This window comes from Saccoglossus kowalevskii, chromosome 4, assembly GCF_978046115.1.
Source record: "Saccoglossus kowalevskii chromosome 4, keSacKowa6.1, whole genome shotgun sequence".
Classification (NCBI taxonomy): Eukaryota; Metazoa; Hemichordata; class Enteropneusta; family Harrimaniidae; genus Saccoglossus; species Saccoglossus kowalevskii.
The window spans coordinates 1,088,811-1,109,279 of NC_140644.1; the positions used below are offsets into that span (position 1 = coordinate 1,088,811).

General features: G+C 36.5%; 1 protein-coding gene across 1 annotated transcript in view; it reads right to left on the bottom strand.

Moving 5' to 3' along the window:
- Nucleotides 1–20,469, bottom strand: part of LOC100371165 (short transient receptor potential channel 4-like) — a 90,404-nt gene that overhangs the window by 41,946 nt on the left and 27,989 nt on the right. Inside the window, exon 2 of the mRNA XM_085497616.1 lies at nt 15,040–15,170. The gene's annotated coding sequence lies outside the window, so the exon portion shown is untranslated. The remainder of the gene's footprint in view (nt 1–15,039; nt 15,171–20,469) is intronic.

Consider the following 20,469-nt stretch of genomic DNA (forward strand, 5'->3'; position numbering starts at 1 on the left):
TGATGGCATACATAACACCCGATCAGTAAGCTTATCACGTAAGCGACACCCACATTACATTTCCAATCATACTACGTCCCAGAGAGTCTGAATGTAATTTCCTGGATGAAGAAAGAGAGTTCTACCACCGACCCTGCCATGATATCTTATCCTAAAAGTAACAGTTCTAACAAATCAATTTGTCGCTTTTACAGTACACTGTGTTCAGGTTCTATGATCACTGTAAATCAACCCACACGATAAATCCACTTTCCAATATACGTGTGAGTGTGTAAATGACGCAACGTGGCGCAAAGCCTTGGGTGCGCCTCTGTCTATAGCTAGCGTCAATGCGCGGCTTTATAATACAAGGTAAAGAGGTGAATATATGCACATCCATATCCACATCCGGCATAGATTCTCTTGATGAGTTGTGGCAAGTGACACTATACTGACGACCTGCGTCTGGTTTATTATGATGAATTGACGTTTTACAGGGCAGTTAGTGAAATATACATTATACACTGATTGGATACAGCCAACCAATACATTATTAATAGTTTGAATACGGCGCATTTATAGTCTTGTAGCTGTGTGATCAAGCCCTCAAGGCTCCACTGTCGGTTAAAACTTTCTAAATTTAGTGAGGTATCAGTTGAAACCATTACGACTATTAAGGGAAATTGTACCAATTGTAATGTTTGGGGATTGGACGAAACAAAGGATGTGGAGATTATATTACACAGGTTTTATGCACATGTCCTTTAAATTCTATATAAGGCTAGAAACCTTGCTACAAGGGGTGAGCTAGGTCAACCGAGGTTTGCGAAAATTCCAAAAAATTGGTTACGTATTCTAAAATGAGTAACGATTGCTACGTTCTTGGGTGCTACAAATGTCATCTTCATCAAGCATGAAAGAATCTAGGAGTAGGTTGCGAATCGACATTTCCTAAATTATTTATCGTGCGACAAAGATTTCCAATGTTGGTAAGACATACACACATTTGTATGTGGGGTTGGTTGTTTACTTGTGTAATTAGTAGTTGATAACCATTAGTTCATTGGAATTAATGAATATTACTTATGCATAAATTAGTACTTGTCGATAATTGTATAATACAACTTCTCCTTGAAAGCATGACACAATCGCTTAGTATAGTGTCTCCTCATTCGGTTATATGAATTAGCATGCATCACATGGAGTACATGATCGATTTGTCGCTTTCAGGCTCTCTTCAAAGTGTTTCAAACTATCACTGGGCCAACAGCTCCCTAGCACGGGCTAAGAGGTTAACAACGTTAGCCCGTGCTAAGAAAACGCAAATGCTTAACACGGGCTAAGTACGAACTAAATCTGATTCGTTTTTAAGACCCGGTTCATACCCTTAGCACTGGCTAACGAAGTGCGTGTGAACACCTAGCCCGGGCTATTTAATACCCATTTTGAAGTTTTGCTATTATATTCATAACTATTCATTTCGGTATGCCATTTCCGACATAACAATCAACGCGAGTACATTCTCTGAGACATTATTCTCGAGAAAAAATGGAGTGACGATAAGACTCCTCTTACTCTGCAATCTGCACTTCCTTAATTTGTATTCTTATTCGGATATAAACATAGAACTAACCTGTATACCTTCCTCACGGTACTGAGTAATCATAGTTAAAATGACTGTTTGTTTTGTATAGTCTTGATGTTTCTGAGCCCGTGCTAACTGATGTTTCCTCCCGTACGTGAACGCACTGGGGTATGGTCGATATGCAAATATATAAGATTAGCGTAAATCGTAGTCCGTATTTGGTGTAGCCTGAACACGAGTATATACAGAGTGAGACTGTGCACTAATACAAACATTTACACTACAATATTTGTGTTTGGAGACGAGATAATTTGTCTGGCGTTACGTATGTCTTACACGACGTGGTGATTAAATCAATAATGCGATGAGTAACGTTGACATAAGGGCCCTGGATACTGACGGAAACACTGGAGTATACATACTATGCTCAACTACGTCTGTATTGTGAACTAGTGGCACATATATAATTAATTGTTTAGTCTCAGGTATAATAATTTGGATTAAGATGAACGTGCATACAGTTGTGGATGTAATGTTCATAATTTCAGAAAATTATAGCTAATTGTAAATGGCCTAATAATCGAGTGTTATGCATATTAATGAGACCATTACAAATTGTGGTTGTTCATTTCCAGGTTTGTGCATAGCCGTAGCTATGACTGTTAGACGTATTTAGGAGATTGCATAACATCGCAATCGCCTTCATCAAATAACAGTCAAAAACGTTATATATTTCTTAAGATATGAAGATTTTATTGGATTGACCTGCAACCCACATTATTGAACAAACACAAAAGAGTCGCAGTAATCTTGTTTATATAAAACCTATTTTAAGATCTTGTTATTACTATTGTATTGAATAATAATCCCTTGTCAATCATTATTGTAATGTGTATCCAATGTATAGAATGTCCGGTTTGCCTGATTCTTTCATATCTCAGCCGATTTTGAAAATTTCCTTACACAGAAGTTTTACATAAATAGAAAATCTGCCTATATTAAGTTTTCTGAATACTTAACAAATCACATGTTTGCCTTATTGTTTGAGGAAAAGCCTAGCTTGACTGGTAAGAGCTGATAAAAGTATGTTCTATTTCGTTGCATTTTGACCCTCGGATACCGACCGACCTTGACAATTATTTTTGGGCGCTTTTTCACATGATTACAAATTAAGTTAAACAAAGTATAGTGTCGAGTTACCCATGAATTAAGCAATTACGTACGTATTTCTAATTGCAAGCTCTATATGGGATTTGTTTACTATTTTTAGAAAAGCATTTTTTCTAAATAACCATTTTTTCGAAGATAACAATCGGGGCTAAAACCTATTTATATTCTCCGAAGTTCCAATATATCGCGGTAATCTGTTACTCATTGCGATAAGTCTAATGCCATTTCGTATGCTTCGCACACGGGAGTCTCTGCAGTTAGTGTGTCTGTATATGTGTGGGTGTGTCTGTCTGTCTGCTCCACTGATATCTTGGAAACCACGAGTTGTTTTTTAATGAAACGTCATGCATGGATTATCTGGGCTAATGCGCCGATTTGATTAGGTTGTGGTTGAAATCCGTGCATGTTAATTACCCGTTTTGCATAATGATTAGTCAATTTTCGGTATTAATCATCACATTTCAACTGAACTTTGTACATAGATGTCACAGAACAATGCAAAAACCTGATAGGTGTTGGTTTAGTACCCGAGCATATTATTACCTAAGTTTAGGCAATTTTCAGCTTTTCCACTGATATTTCATGATATTACATAAATATTCAATACTTTAGTCTCAATGGACTTTTAATGTGACAATACCCAAGGTGTATTTCAAGGTCCATTCTGTGCCTACAATTTAATCAAGTTTATAAACTTCAATGTTAACTATGTTCTATGGTTTCAGTGAAATTTTGAGCTAGTTGTTCTTGAAAGTAATTGTACTTGAAACCCTGAAAAGGTATCCTATTTGGAAAAAAATGCTACGTTAAAACTTTGTTTGTAACATATATTTACTATACATATATATTATTTATATTGTTTTTAAGGTAGAGATGCAGTTTACCTGACATGTATTTTAATAAGTTAATTAGGAAATCAAGATGACCTCCCCTATCCAAAAAACTATATATTTTCGGAAAGCTTATTGTATGAATTCTAAAATTTTGGTAGTATTTTGTAGTTGGAAATATGCACAAAAATGTGCTTTTTTGGTCAAAAGTGATTTTAAAAAAATAGCTTCTAAACCATGCTTCTGTTTCCTGTCAAAATTGGTTTATGGGTACATCTGTTTACTATGGAGAAGGTGCCGTCTTGAAAACTGTCTACCAGTTGTCAATTTTGCAGGGCAGCAGCTGAAATTTCATTACTTCAAGTTTATGCATAAATTAACACCCAGGCTAGTTGTCTGTACGATTGTTGTAACACTGTTCAACCCAAAACAATGCCCCGACGGCGTTTTGAAGATAAACACATTGTCAATCATTTGTGAAAATTTCAAAACAAAAGGTCAAAGCGTCTAGGAGCTATTTTTTTAAAGTTCTGGAATGTTCACTAAAAAGAAGCTGAGATAATTGCTAGTTTGCATAACAATTCACTCAGTAGGAAGTTTGCTAATGCTCATAATTAAAATGGCTGTAACAGTTCCAAATTTAAATGTATTATTGTTTTGTTAAAAATTAAATATAGTGCATAATATGGAGATCCCGTCATTTCTTTTTTCACCATGTTTCTTTTTTATTATTTATGTACAGCCTTGCTAAATCTTGCTTGCTAAGCATTCAAAAGAGAGAATGTTTGTACCTGTTTTCTATATTTTAAAATCGTTTTTTGAGTATGTTCCACTATTCACAATTCTACAAAATTCAAACAGTCTATAGCCAAGACTGTTTGAATAATAAAAAACAAAAAAACAAAACTCCACTCCCAAGTGCCCATGAACCTCTGCACCTTAAGTGCAATATTTTTATTTGACTCCGAATATATCTTGACTTAATCTTTTTTTTTATTAACATATGTTTGCAAGTAATATGTTTTGTTTTACATGATATCCGAGTATACGGGATCAGGGAACCGGGCATAAGCTGCATATAAACAAACAAAAAACACGAGCAGTGTAACATTATTTGTACGGGGTAATGTCGATAATGTAATTAATTACATATATGTATTTGTTTGTATGTATTAGCTCAGTTTTGGTATGTTTTTAGCGGGGGGGGGGTGTCTTACAGCTAGATGAAAGGTCGAAATTTGTCATACAAAAACAAATGTTGTAATGGTAAACATGCAATTTATCTGAATAACTTGAATAATAATAATAATATAATGATTAGGAAATCTAATTGCTGCAAAAATACGTTACGTAATATTGACTGCTAAGACAAGAATTACTTATTTGAAACGACTGACGGCATACTATATTACATTCGGAAGTGTCGTTTGTTAATTGCAATCTACTTGAAGGGATGGGAAATACAACCAACATAAATACTTACAATGCCGCCGACATTGATTTTGATCCACTAGTGAGGATACACTATGTTTTTTGCAATCAACATGCAATAATAGACTTGTTATTCTTGGCTCACAAGTAAAATATACTTAAGTATTTCAGTGATATCGAATTATTGGGAGGAAGTCTTCAGCCATTATGTTGCTATTCCAATCAATAAGACCCTTCTCTTTGTATTACATTATGACATGTCTCCTCAGCCACTGCAACATTGCTCTCCTTGTCAGATGACAAAGTAGTGATCGACTTAAATAATAACGATTTTATTAGTTCACTTAAAGGAGTCTACTATACTATCAAATTTCTTATAATAAATTTAATAATATATATAAATATTGAATTTGATTGATTTTTTAAATTCGCAGGTCATAGTGGTAGCTCGAGTAATTGGCACCCTTCAATTTATGAACAGACAACACAAAATGTAGATCGGGAGAGGTTGGGAAAGAAAATCTCAATCTCAAATGAATCCGTAACATCGGTTAAGTGTTATGTCGCGTGTTCACATCTAACGGTCGCGCAATATTGTGACGTGCGAATCGCGTGAAATTGTATGATGTAATTGAATTCGTTTGTATTAGGAAATATTTCTTCATCAATCTTGATTGTGTTATGGTTGTCTATGTCGATAATTGAGTATGACATTTGATATGCAGTAGAGGGACAAACGCCACTCAGACGTTACAAGACAATAAATATAACATTAATACAAACTAAAGAAGCGATGTGTCAAACTAAAGCGACAGTAGTGACAGTTCCATTCTTGACACTCGTGGAAAAAATAAGGACACTTATACATGCAAACATTCTCCTTGAAATGCTGACTGTAGGGTTATATGATTTCATTAAATTGGGGGGATGTAGAATACTTAAAAGTCCTTTTGTGATTGCCATTGTTGATAAGGCATTTGGCAATACAGAATATATGCACGCGGAGACCAAGTCGGCGGGGCATTGCGCGAGATAGATGATTAGATTGAGCGTGTTTCATAAATATTTGGTAATTACTTAATGAGGCAATGAGAGCAGTCTACCCACACCCATGTACCTCACCCTTCCAACAATATAGTAGTATATTCCCGAACCACTTCGAGAGTTATTCTTGTAAATTCAAGTATTGCATGCCCAATGCTCATAACGCTGTAACTCAATATGCTAAGCAGACTGTAATACTGTAAGTACGTATAGAAGCATACTACCTAACTAAACACACTCGGAAATCATGTCCCAATGGCATTGTAATATTTACTATACATGTTTATATACATCTCGGAATCCTTGTTGGTCACGTTGACAGGTATGGCATACCCTTAACTGACACTTAGTTTTTAAGAATCTGTTCTAGGTCTGGACACTGAGCTCTAACTCTTGTCACGAATGCAGAAAAAAGGCGAGATAAAAAAAAACAGCGTACATGAGCGCCGTTGCGTGTGCTTCATCCGATTAAAACATAATGCCGCCTGTGCACATGACAAGCTTAATTTTGGGGAATGTTTACATGCATAGATGCAACTCACTGTAACCTCGCAATACAACACTTGTAAATAGGGTATTAATTAAATACATAATAGCATGCTTAAATCAATCAATTTCGATGTTAAAGCCGGTGTCAGGGAAGAACATGAAATTATTTTGAGCTACAAAGAGGTTTTCTACAAGGCTGTGTGCTCAGTCCGAACGGCATCGCTATATTTCCTAATACGGTAATAATACGTTTTAAGAGACTTGTCTATACAATATGGATTAACTAAACAATATCTTACCAAAACAAAAGTAGTATTGTATAGAAATGGAGGACACCTCAGCAAATATGTAAGAACAACAATTAGTACTTCAAAATAATAACGAGTATCTTGGCTTAGAAATGTCGTGTAAGGGTGATTTATTCGGCACTGCAAAGCATCTAGCCATTAAGAGCAGAAATTAAATGGCTAATTGAAGAAAATGTGTGACAAATTTAAAATTCTTGCCTGCAAGCGTGTACTATTGGATATTATAATTTTACCGGTGATCTGTTACGGTGAAGAACATTTGCAAATATGACGTAATCGAAGCATTGTACCTTGCATACTATGAAGGTATTCGTCAACTGAGCGCTTCTAGGGGTCTACAGACGATTAGCGCTATACTGTCACCATGTGACAGTTTGTATTTGTTCCATTTTCTTTAACTGTCGGAACGCCGATAATACCACGGAAAACCTTTAAAATTGTGTATAATATATACGAACAAGGAAACTTTCCCTGGGCTACTGAAATTATAAATGTACTGTACTATTATGGGTTTGACTACGTGTGAACAGTGTACACTCTTTTACAGATGAGTTTAAAGTCAAAGACTCAAAAATACAAGAATGGTAGGCTGAAGTGTGTACAAATTGGAAAACTGTGTACTAGTATTATATAAATTTTGAAACTTCGCTTAACCTGGAATTCTATCATGTATGTATTGAAGTATTAAAGCACGAAGGACATTTGCTATGCTACAAGTTCTTGTCGTCCCTGGGAAATGATAGACATCAATGAACTTACAGGAAGATTTATTAATTTATCTTGAGTACCATTTTTTACTCAAATGTACGGCATGGAACTATCTCAGAAAACCCTGTTTACCAAAATAACTATTTGCCTAACCATCTCTCCATGAATTCAACCAATTACTGATTTAAACAAACACTGTTGTTGTTATATATGTCATGCATTTGAATTTTGAATTAAATGAGAGATTGAAAAGTATATCTATTTTCTTAGTATCTAGCTGCTATTGTGTTCGCTGTGTTTCATATCAAAGTTTGGTGGTCTAAATTGTCCCCCCCCCGGTGCCACCGCCACTACATTTTCTAAAATTCCAAAATGTGGCAGACAGCAATTCGGATTAATGATAATTACGAATAAGAGTCTACAAACGCATAGAAAAAGAACTGCCGAATATTTCCCCGGCCTGTTGACATGCGCCCTCCATGACCATAGACTTGTATAAGCTGCCATTTTGTTTATCAATGACATTGACCCCTAATCATACTTCATCTGATCATTTAAACCAATCTAATTTGTTTATGGGAGGAACCATAGCTCTTCTGTGTCGATAAAATCCTAATCTCTAATATATAGTCTCATTATGTGCGAATTATATACAGACTCATGAGTGACCTTAGAATATCTGGTTTATTAAACAAGTGTAACCATTTTTATTACTGCACGAGTTTAATAAATCTTACATTCTAGATTCACGAATTCATCTTATTGATCTATTTGCAGCGTCTGGAAGCTAACAACTAGACATCGTCGAATGTTCTCTCTCATACAGACAAGATCGCCGTTCATGAACACCTATTGCCGTTATTTTAACGAATGATAAGAAATATAGTCACTATATTTACAGTTTCAGGGATGCATAGTTACTAATTTTGGAGTCAATTCAAACCGTTTCACAAAACGTAAACTAATCGCCGCTGAACACATTTCGGATAAGTTGAGGTTGGGAAAATTTGAAAAACATTTCGCAAATATATATGACCTTTAAACTATAAAATAAAACACTTGTGTAGAAGATAGTACATAGAACATACACTTACTAATTTGCAGTGATATATGCAAATACGTGACCTATTAGAAATTATTGATGCATGTGCACGGTTTTTAGACTCACGGGTTCGGAGGAAATGTTACACTGTGCAGTTTATAGGATAACACGTATCGTTTGTAATTGGGACTCAGATGAGATTAACTACAGACATTTAATGTGAGATAATAAAACATAATACGGCTGAACGATCCGCTCTATATATATCTTGGTATCACAAAATCCAATAAGTGATCTAGATAACATCAGAATCCTTTATTGGTTACGTTTACGATCGAGAGATAGCTTTAGTCTTTAAATACATGTATAATCCATCTTTCTGCGATGTACTGCGATACACCCGGAATGTAGCATCCGTGTTACTTTCTATTTAGACGAGTGTCAATATGCAGTAAATATACTTTACACTACACAATAACCCGCCACACAACTAGATGATCAATTCGTTATCGTAAGTATATTTACTGAAGCTCTCAAGAATGTATTACAATACGGAAGTGCTCATAATGACTAGAGTTTTCTTGTTCTCCTTTGATTCATTAAATTACATTTTTTGAATAAATGTGTTCACCAAATACAAAGTGGTTACATGCTGATAGAAGTAATTCTGTAGATGTTACATATACGCATGCGTACACACGTGCATTATTGTCCACTCGGAGAATGTAAATATGTGACGAGAAACGCCCATTAATTTAAAGTATTATATTAGGATTGTCAATTTCGATTTGCCAGTCAGTTGTCAAGCACTATAGCGCTGCTATATTCGGAAACGTGAATTGTTAGGGATTTCCAATTACTTTGGTAACTCAATTTCAGTATTGGAGTCAACAGCAGCATAGGTTCAATCTTATCGCGACTTGGCATACTTGATGCTGTCCTCGTTCGTTTTCATACTAGTTCAAACCAAATTGAAGCAGACGCAAATATACATGTAGCATTTTGCAAGAACTCCTGAAGATTTGAAATTGCTTTATAGCTTTATACAAAGAGTATTTGTGTTAAAACAGTGATATCTTTTACATTTTTCAAAACAAATTCTATTATATATTATATATCAATTGTATTATGTTTTATTAATTGGATATATTTATTATGAAATAGTATATTTTTTATCAATCAAGTTAATTAACTAGTTAATTGGGCTTATTAGTGTATCTGCCACATATCAATGTTATTGCTCGAGAAGCTATAGGCCGACTTTATGTTGTGATATGGTACCATGTGAGCACTACTTCGATGGTATGTTTATGACATGTCTCTATGTCGTGTTGTATCTATGTATGTGATATATTTGCAGTGTCTCCGATGAGTGACTGATATTATTTCTGTACTGTGTATCTAATTCAGTTGTACCTTTATGTGTTGTGTCCCATTATACAAATGTCCTCCTATGGGATTCCAAAATTACTGAGTCTGAAAGGATTTCTATAAGAACCAGTCCTATATAATTCCTATAAGAAAACATATGTCTATAGGATTCGTTAGTAGTGAGGCCCTTTCCTATAGGATTACTGAAGAAATCCTATAGTAATAATGAAGTCATCCTATAATAATACTGAAGACATCCTATAGTAATACTGAAGACGTCCTATAGAAATACATTATTTTCAGGAATTACAGGCATACGAAATGTTTTAGTATGTTTCTGTCATTACTAATAAACTCATCCCGACGGCGTAGTGAGATAATCGTTACTTTCAATATTTAAATTTTAATAAAATTTCTTATATGAATGTGTTAGGTATATGATTACTACATATAGTAAATTTCCTAAAGTCAATTTTATTAAAGTATTATAATAAATCTTATACGGTCAAATGCGAATATGAATTTAATGTTTACTTTCAAAAAAATAATGTTTTTAGAAATACATCAAGTATTGAAGATATGTGGGTATGCTTTTTTGTACAGCAATATTATTATTTGACTAAACATTTCAACCAATACGAATGGAAGGTACATGGTAATCAATGAGGAATACTTTGCTTGGACATCTTTGGCATTAAACGTTCAAGGATGGAAGTCAAATTAAAGGTTTTTCTAGAATTTCTATATTTTTCGCATTCCAACATCTCTTCACATAGCCCAATATTATCGGATATATGCTCTACATAATAAATTTTCGGAAATTTTAAAAATTAAAACCCTACTAGATTTTGAATTAATTGTCAAATATAGTAGAGGCTCGCTAGCCATTATTTTACTACCGGCCGCCATGCATCAAATATATAGTATCTGCATCTATCATGAATACATGTAAAGCCGTTTAGTTTCGTTGGAACATATAATCGTGTAGGATTACAACCCGGAAACTCTATACGGCGGTTCCCATACAAATGAGTATATTTAACGAGGCGATACGTCATCCCAGTAATGGATTGCCGTATTAGAATCTTCAGAAAGGTGGATTAGTTAAGTTGATGAATTCGATGGAATGAGCAATGACAGCGAATTACTTGTACACAACTTTACAGCATTTAATTTTATGTTGCTTCAGTGAACACTGTCAGTCTGATACAAATTGACATCTTAAGATATTTACACAATGCATAATCGAGTGCATACAAAGTATCACTTTTTTCTGCAATACGCAAACAGCAATACTGTTTTGCATGTCATACGATTGAAAAAAAATCACTTACTAATATTTTGAAAGATTCGGTATTGGAACATACGGTTTCAGGAATAATGATAAAACATTCATGTTCTCAAATATAAAACAATCCAAACAAAATGAGTAAATCCACCAATGAGACTAATTCAGGTACATTAAAATCGGTCGCACATGTTGAATGTTTGTATTTTGCAGTGGTACTGCATGAATGGTTGCATACACACTATCAATAATATAATGACCTTTCTCTCAGGATAATGACTTCTACACGTACGTTAAAAACATTTATTTGACGAAAGTAAGTACACCTCTTTTCTCCTTTTCTCTCCCACACACAAACATGCATACAATTTATAAAGTTTACATTATTTCTATTCATATCACATATACATTGGAATATACGTCTGATTGAGACATTTAATGAGCCGAATAATCAGAACGATAAATTCGTTGTAATAATAAAATTGTTACGGCCACAGGATATAAGCGCAATAAAACCCTCTTACATCAATTGTATCTGAATTCTGCAATCACACATGACAAGTCATTAAACAATTAGTGAATTATTTATTAATTTATTCGAAGCACTGAATCTTGAATTCGACCTTTCATGTTAGGCATTACCCAGTGTACCCCTGCCTTCATATAACACATTCAATATATGAGCAAATTAAGGGCATTTATATTATAATGAGACTTGTAATAAAATCATGCTGGTACTAGATCACAGTGGGTCGTATGAATTAAATTACTTCGTAACTTATATTGCTAATTTTAATTACAATAAGTTGGTTTATTTTGCGCAGCTGGCTGTCGTAAGTGAATGAACATGGCTCTCCGGAGACGTAATTGTGATCACCATTAACCTCACCAAATAACACTGACCGTAAGCATTATAAACACATACTGTATAGATAGCACCTCGAATGGAAAGGCATTTCTTGCACAATTTAAGTCATTTGCATAAGATCGTGAATATTCTGTCTCAATATTTAATATTTTAATTTGATTTAATGATGCGATATACGTGCCACGACAAGCTGTACACACTAATGTATTCACGTCGGATGATTATCGATTATACAAAATCTATTGTCAACGACTGAGTACACCTCTATTAGTTAATGTGCAATAACAGTGAAAGCGTCATTTGTTGACGTTCATTCGACCAGCCACTACCTTTTAATGTACGTGCCCATGTCAACATATGATAAGAGAAGGTCGTTGAACACGACCTGAATATCGCTGATGGCGGATTATTTTGAAATTAATTGTTTAAGATATATAGGTAGCTTTCCAAGAATGCTGAAATATCCCGTCATAAAAATTGACAAATACGGATATCGGCGGATAAGAAGAGACCACGTTCTATTTATGTTGTTGCTATGGCAACTGCTAAAGGGCGCCTTTAATAATCATCCACTTGATTTGATTAGGAAGTCTGTATTTGGGTGCGTTCCAAAGCTTATAATGGATTATATCTACATAATGTATGTAAAGTCATTGCGTGAACAGTGAGTCAACGATTATTCAGCGAATGTAGTGAACAAAAACACGTCAAGGTCAGTAAAGGTCACGGCGTACAGTATGGTGATAGTGAACAGTTTTCATAATTGATTCATTTCAAACGGACCATATGTTAACGATAAAAATGTGCGTCCATTGCAACAACAACAGCCTGTAGACATAATAGTATTGTAAAATAAAATACAGCATTGTATTATACATAATTGACAATGATTTATGAACTGTGGTGATGTATATTCCAATCCGGACGAAACATCACATAAACCCATATAACATTTACATTATTCACTACATACAGTGTATATCTTAATACGGATGTACTCTTCACATACACCTATATAACATTATAACATTTATATTATTCATTACATACAATGTATATTTTAATATGGATGTACTCTTCACATACACCTATATAACATTATAACATTTATATTATTCACTACATACAGTGTATATCTTAATATGGATGTACTCTTCACATGCACCTATATAACATTATAACATTTATATTATTCATTACATACAATGTATATCTTAATATGGATGTACTTTTCACATGCACCTATATAACATTATAACATTTATATTATTCATTACATACAGTGTATATCTTAATATGGATGTACTCTTCACATACACCTATATAACATTTACATTATTCACTACATACAATGTATATCTTAATATAGATGTACTCTTCACATACACCTATATAACATTATAACATTTATATTATTCATTACATACAATGTATATCTTAATATGGATGTACTCTTCACATACACCTATATAACATTTACATTAATCATTACATACAATGTATATCTTAATATGGATGTACTCTTCACATACACCTATATAACATTTACATTGTTCACTACATACAATGTATATCTTAATATAGATGTACTCTTCACATACACCTATATAACATTTACATTATTCATTACATACAATGTATATCTTAATATGGATGTACTCTTCACATACACCTATATAACATTTACATTATTCATTACATACAATGTATATCTTAATATGGATGTACTCTTCACATACACCTATATAACATTATAACATTTACATTAATCATTACATACAATGTATATCTTATTATGGATGTACTCTTCACATAGACCTATATAACATTATAACATTTATATTATTCATTACATACAATGTATATCTTATTATGGATGTACTCTTCACATACACCTATATAACATTATAACATTTATATTATTCATTACATACAATGTATATCTTATTATGGATGTACTCTTCACATAGACCTATATAACATTATAACATTTACATTAATCATTACATACAATGTATATCTTATTATGGATGTACTCTTCACATAGACCTATATAACATTATAACATTTATATTATTCATTACATACAATGTATATCTTATTATGGATGTACTCTTCACATACACCTATATAACATTATAACATTTATATTATTCATTACATACAATGTATATCTTATTATGGATGTACTCTTCACATACACCTATATAACATTATAACATTTATATTATTCATTACATACAATGTATATCTTATTATGGATGTACTCTTCACATACACCTATATAACATTATAACATTTATATTATTCATTACATACAATGTATATCTTATTATGGATGTACTCTTCACATACACCTATATAACATTATAACATTTATATTATTCATTACATACAATGTATATCTTATTATGGATGTACTCTTCACATAGACCTATATAACATTATAACATTTATATTATTCATTACATACAATGTATATCTTAATATGGATGTACTCTTCACATACACCTATATAACATTATAACATTTATATTATTCATTACATACAGTGTATATATTAATATAGATGTACTCTTCATATACACCTATATAACTTTTATATTATTCATTACATACAATGTATATCTTAATATGGATGCACTTTTCACATACACCTATATAACATTTACATTATTCATTACATACAATGTATATCTTAATATGGATGTACTCTTCACATACACCTATATAACATTATATTATTCACTACGTACAGTGTATATCCCAATATGAATGTACTCTTCACATACACCTATACGCAGTAATAAGAACATGTGCGTTGACGCATTTATTTAACTCATGTAGCATGTGTTGACATAGTTCAGATTTGTTGCAAGTGTGAATAAGGTAGGGGATTATAGGATTTCATGAAAAGAATACCCACATATGTATTTCTCCGTTTTATGAGTGTTATGGTTTCCAGCTAGCTGCTGTCCTCTAATTTGTTAGAGTAGAAATACGCCTCCATGTCATATTGATAATAATCAAATACGTAGCTGTGTACATCCAATGTGTCTGGAAAACAATCAGTGGTACAGTTAGTAGGAGAATGTGATCCGCATATTGTGAGCAATGGGGAATTGTGAGCCACAGATCGTGAGCAGTAGAGAATTGTGAGCCATCGATAGTGAGCAGTAGGAAATTGTGAGCCACAGATCGTGAACAGTAGGGAATTGTGAGCCACAGATCGTGAACAGTAGGGAATTGTGAGCCACAGATCGTGAACAGTAGGGAATTGTGAGACACAGATCGTGAGCAGTAGGAAATTGTGAGCCACAGATCGTGAACAGTAGGGAATTGTGAGACACAGATCGTGAACAGTAGGGAATTGTGAGCCACAGATCGTGAACAGTAGGGAATGTTGAGCCACATGTCGTGAACAGTAGGGAATTGTGAGCCACAGATCGTGAAAAGTAGGGAATTGTGAGACACAGATCGTGAACAGTGGGGAATTTTGAGCCACATATTGTGAACAGTAGAGAATGTAGAGCCACATATCGTGAACAGTAGGGAATTGTGAGCCACAAACCGTGAACAGTAGGGAATTGTGAGCCACAAACCGTGAACAGCCGAGAATGTAGAGCCACATATCGTGAACAGTAAGGAATTGTGAGCCACAGATCGTGAGCAGTAAGGAATTGTGAGACACAGATCTTGAACAGTGGGGAAATTTGAGCCACAGATTCTGAACAGTAGAGAATGTAGAGCCACAGATCGTGAACAGTCGACAATTGTGAGCCACAAACCGTGAACAGTAGGGAATTGTGAGCCACAAACCGTGAACAGTAGGGAATTGTGAGCCACAGATCGTAAACAGTAGGGAATTGTGAGACACAGATCGTGAGCAGTAGGAAATTGTGAGCCACAGATCGTGAACAGTAGGAAATAGTGAGCCACAGATCGTGAGCAGTAGGCAATTGTGAGCCACAGATCGTGAAAATATCGTGAGTAGAGAATGTTGAGCCACAAACCGTGAACAGTAGGGAATTGTGAGCCGCAGATCATGAACGGTAGAGAATGTTGAGCCATATATCGTGAACAGTAGGAAATAGTGAGCCACAGATCGTGAGGAGTAGGCAATTGTGAGCCCCAGATCGTGAAAATATCGTGAGAATGTAGTGCCACAGATCGTGAACAGTAGGCAATTGTGAGCCACAAACCGTGAACAGTAGGGAATTGTGAGCCGCAGATCATGAACGGTAGAGAATGTTGAGCCATATATCGTGAACAGTAGGAAATAGTGAGCCACAGATCGTGAGCAGTAGGCAATTGTAAGCCATAGATCATGAACAGTAAGGAATAATGAGCCACAGATTGTGAACAGTAGGGAATTGTCATCCACATATCGTGAGTGAGAAATTGTGACCCACATATCGTGAGTAAGGAATTGTGAGCCACATATTGTGAGTAGGAGATTGTGAGCCACACATCGTGAACAGTAGGGAATTATGAGTCACATATCGTGAACAGTAGGGAATTGTGAGACACAGATCGTGAACAGTGGGGAATTGTGAGCCACAGATCGTGAAAGTAGGGAGTTGTGAGCCACAGTTCGTGAACAGTAGTGAATTGTGATCCACAGATCGTGAACAGTAGAGTGTTGTTAGCCACAGTTCGTGAACAGTAAAGAATTGTCAGCCACAGATCGTAAACAGTAGGGAATTGTGAGCCACAGTTCGTGAGCAGTGGGGGATTGTGAGTCACATATCGTGAACAGTAGATAATTGTCATCCACATATTGTGAGCAGTAGGGAATTGTGAGCCACATATCGTGAACAGTAGGGAATTGTCAACCACAGATAGTGAATGGTAGGGAATTGTGAGCCACAGATCGTGAGCAGTAGGGAATTTTGAGACACATATCGTGAGTAGGGGATTGTGAGCTACAGATCGTGAACAGTGGAGAATTGTGAGCCACAGATCGTAAACAGCAGTGAATGTTGAGCCACAGATCGTGAACAGTGGAGAATGTTGAGCCACAGCTCGTGAACAGTGGAGAATGTTGAGCCACTGCTCGTGAACAGTAGTGAATGTTGAGCCACAGATCGTGAACATTAGTGAATTGTGAGCCACAGATTGTGAACTGTAGAGAATGTTGAGCCACAGATCGTGAACTGTAGGGAATTGTCATCCACATATCGTGAGTGAGGAATTGTGAGCTACATTTTGTGAGTAAGGAATTGTGAGCCACATATCGTGAGTAGGAGATTGTGAGCCACAGATCGTGAACAGTAGAGAATGTAGAGCCACAGATCTTGAACAGAAGGGAATTGTGAGCAACAAACCGTGAACAGTAGGGAAATGTGAGACACAGATCGTGAACAGTAGGGAATTGTGAGCCACAGATCGTGAACAGTGGAGAATTGTGAGCCACAGTTCGTGAACAGTAGGGAATTGTGAGACACAGATCGTGAACAGTAGGGAATTGTGAGCCACAGATCGTGAACAGTGGGAAATTGTGAGACTCAGATCGCGAACAGTAGGGAATTGTGGGACACAGATCGTGAGCAGTGAGGAATTGTGAGCCACATATCGTGAACTGTAGAGAATGTTGAGCCACATGTCATATAACAGTAGGAAATTGTGAGCCACAGATCGTTAACAGTAGGGAATTGTGAAACACAGATCGTGAACAGTGGAGAATTGTGAGCCACAGTTCGTGAACAGTAGGGAATTGTGAGACACAGATCGTGAACAGTAGGGAATTGTGAGCCACAGATCGTGAACAGTGGGAAATTGTGAGCCATAGATCATGAACAGTGGGGAATTGTGAGCCACAGATCGTGAGCAGTAGGGAATTGTGAGCCATAGATCGTGAGCAGTATGGAATTGTGAGCCACAGATCATGAGCAGTAGGGAATTGTGAGTCATAGTTCGTGAAGAGTAAGGGATTGTGAGCCACAGCTCGTGAACAGTGGGGAATTGTGAGCCACAGATCGTGAACAGTAGGCAATTGTGAGCCACAGAACGTAAAAATATCGTGAGCAGGGGATTGTGAGCCACAGATCGTGTACAGTGGGGAATTGTGAGACACAGATCGTGAACAGTAGGGAATTGTGAGACACAGATCACGAGCAGTGAGGAATTGTGAGCCACATATCATGAACAGTAGAGAATGTTGAGCCACATATCGTGAACAGCATGGAATTGTGAGACACAGATCGTAAACAGTGGGGAATTTTGAGCCACAGATTGTGAGCAGTAGAGAATGCTAAGCCACTGATCGTGATTAGTAGGGAATTGTGAGCCACATACCGTGAACAGTGGGGAATTGTGAGCCACAGATCGTGAACAGTAGGGAATTGTGAGACACAGATCGAGGACAGTAGTGAATTGTGAGCCACAGATTGTGAACAGTATGGAATTGTCATCCACATATCGTGAGTAAGAAATTGTGACCCACATATCGTGAGTAAGGAATTGTGAGCCACATTTCTTGAGTAGGCAATTGTGAGCCACAGATCGTGAACAGAAGGGAATTGTGAGCCACAGATCGTGAACAGTGGGGAATTGTGGGCCACAGATCGTAAACAGTAGGGAATTGTCAACCACAGATAGTGAACGGTAGGGAATTGTGAGCCACAGATCGTGAACAGTAGGGAATTTTGGGCCACAGATCGTGAACAGTAGGGAATTGTGAGTCACATATCATGAACAGTAGATAATTGTCATCCACATATCGTGAACAGTAGGGAATTGTGAGCCACATATCGTGAACTGTAGGGAATTGTCAACCACAGATAGTGAACGGTAGGGAATTGTGAGCCACAGATCGTGAACAGTAGGCAATTTTGAGCCACATATTGTGAGTAGGGGATTGTGAGCTACAGATCGTGAACAGTGGAGAATTGTGAGCCACAGATCGTGAACAGCAGTGAATGTTGAGCCACAGATCGTGAACAGTGGAGAATGTTGAGCCACAGCTCGTGAACAGTGAAGAATGTTGAGCCACAGCTCGTGAACTGTAGTGAATGTTGAGCCACAGATCGTGAACAGTGGAGAATTGTGAGCCACAGATCGTGAACAGTAGTGAATTGTGAGCCACAGATTGTGAACAGTAGAGAATGTAGAGCCACAGATCGTGAACAGTAGGGAATTGTGAGCAACAAACCGTGTACAGTAGGGAATTGTGAGCAACAGATCATGAGCAGTAGAGAATGTTGAGCCACATATAGTGAACAGTAGGGAATAGTGAGCCACAGATCGTGAACAGTAGGGAATTGTGAGTCACATATCGTGAACAGTAGATAATTGTCATCCACATATCGTGAACAGTAGGGAATTGTGAGCCACATATCGTGAACAGTAGGGAATTGTGAGCCACAGATCGTGAACAGTGGAGAATTGTGAGCCACAGATCGTGAACAGTAGTGAATTGTGAGCCACAGATTGTGAACAGTAGAGAATGTAGAGCCACAGATCGTGAACAGTAGGGAATTGTGAGCCACAGTTCGTGAACAGTAGTGAATTGTGAGCCACAGATCGTGAACAGTAGGGAATTGTGAGACACAGATCGTGAACAGTAGGGAATTGTGAGACACAGATCGTGAACAGTAGGGAATTGTGAGCCACAGATCGTGAACAGTGGGGAATTGTGAGACACAGATCGCGAACAGTAGGGAATTGTGGGACACAGATCGTGAGCAGTGAGGAATTGTGAGCCACATATCGTGAACTGTAGAGAATGTTGAGCCACATGTCATGAACAGTAGGGAATTGTGAGCCACAGATCGTTAACAGTAGGGAATTGTGAAACACAGATCGTGAACAGGAGGGAATTGTGAGCCACAGATCGTGAACAGTAGGGAATTGTGAGACACAGATCGTGAACAGTAGGGAATTGTGAGCCACAAACCGTGAACAGCACGGAATTGTGAGCCACAGATCATGAACAGTGGGGAATTGTGAGCCACAGATCGTGAGCAGTATGGAATTGTGAGCCATAGATCATGAGCAGTAGGGAATTGTGAGTCATAGTTCGTGAAGAGTAAGGGATTGTGAGCCACAGCTCGTGAACAGTGGGGAATTGTGAGCCACAGATCGTGAACGGTAGGCAATTGTGAGCCACAGAACGTGAACAGTGGGGAATTGTGAGCCATAGATCGTGAACAGTAAGGAATTGTGAGCCATAGATCGTGAACAGTAGGGAATTGTGAGACACAGATCGAGGACAGTAGTGAATGTTGAGCCACAGATCGTGAACAGTGGAGAATTGTGAGCCACAGATCGTGAACAGTAGTGAATTGTGAGCCACAGATTGCGAACAGTATAGAATTGTCATCCACATATCGTGAGTAAGAAATTGTGACCCACA